The 1,388-nt window shown below is 33.0% G+C and overlaps 1 pseudogene; it reads left to right on the top strand.

Annotated features, from left to right (window-relative positions):
• The first annotated feature begins 270 nt into the window (after nt 1–270).
• On the top strand, nt 271–840 carry LOC145049855 (replication protein A 70 kDa DNA-binding subunit E pseudogene; annotated as a pseudogene).
• Nucleotides 841–1,388: the final 548 nt, after the last annotated feature.

Below are 1,388 nucleotides of genomic sequence, written 5' to 3'. Positions count from 1 at the left end.
CGTTGAGGGCTCTCATGAATTTAGGGTTTTTGTTATCACTGGTTTTAGTTTAAATAAAGACACCCAAAAAACAATCACAAAGCTGAATCTGGATTTACAAAGATGTGACTTTCTTATGACAATACTGAAGGTGTGTGTTGTTTTTAGTATATATTCAGCTCTTATTAATGACACGAGCCACATTTTACATTTGTCACATGCATGTGATTCTTCCATTTATTTTGTGCAGTGTTATCGTAATCGATCGATGATCTGAAAGCGATTATTGATATGTGTGATATTATTGGTAATGCAAAGTCATTCCCATCTCATCTCCTTGTTAAAGAGACTTCTTCATTGGTAACACCTGCAACCTCCACCCAGTCTTCCATTTCCATGTCCACAAATTTTGTCCCTAAGACTTATTTATGAAATTCTATATCCCAGATTAAAGATGAAAAACTGAGGACTTTTCATAAACCTAAATGGATCACTGTCAATGCCACCCTATTGTATATGAATCTTGAATGCTTTTGCTACACAACATGTCCAATCATGTTAGGCAATCGGAAGTGCATAAAAAAATTTGAAAATAATGGAGATGGGAGATGGCGATGTGATAATTGTGTTCGGCTTGTTGATAAATGTGATTATAAATATAACCCCAAACTACTAATACATGACCAAACTAGTTTGACATGGATAACTGCTTTTAAGGAAACCGTTGAGGAGATAATGGGTGTTTCTGCTGAGGAGTTGTATTTTATGAAAAACAAAGAGGAAGAGGAGAATAGATTTGTAAAAACTATTCGTGGTGTTTTGTTTGGAATATACATTTCCAAGTTAAAATTGAAGGAATAGTTTTTGGTTGATGAAGTACGAGTGATATCGAGTGTTGTGGAAGCTGAGAAGATAAAGTTTACATCAAACACAAAGAGTTTACTTTTGGAGGTGTGAAAGAGTTGATATAATATATGAAAAGACTTGTGGATAAATCACACACACTTTCAAACTCTCTCTTAATGTCTTTACATTGTCATTACTATAATTCATGAAAACTGCTTGAAATATATGAAAATAGTATGTTAAGCTTAGATCACATAGTGAGCAACATAAATGTTAGTGATCCATAAAAAGGTATAATACATATGATCTTTAAAACAACTTAGTTCAGAGGTGTAATAAATAAATAATTGAAAATAACGTGCACAAGTACAGAAGATCGTGATTATCATACTTTGAAACTCATGTATTCGTAATATCACATGAGAGAGTCACCAATGATGACAAATAGATTTTGGGTTGGGTGAAAAAGTGAGTATGTTGTTACTATTCTTAACTTCATGTTAGGTACAACTAACTTTTTATACATGCATCTTATCCTTGTTACTCATGGTTAGCTAGTTCGT

The sequence above is a fragment of the Lactuca serriola genome, chromosome 5 (assembly GCF_051521515.1).
Source record: "Lactuca serriola cultivar US96UC23 chromosome 5, Lser_US96UC23_V15, whole genome shotgun sequence".
Classification (NCBI taxonomy): Eukaryota; Viridiplantae; Streptophyta; class Magnoliopsida; order Asterales; family Asteraceae; genus Lactuca; species Lactuca serriola.
Note: the sequence above shows the minus strand (reverse complement) of the source record. Positions and strands in the feature narration are given on the sequence as shown.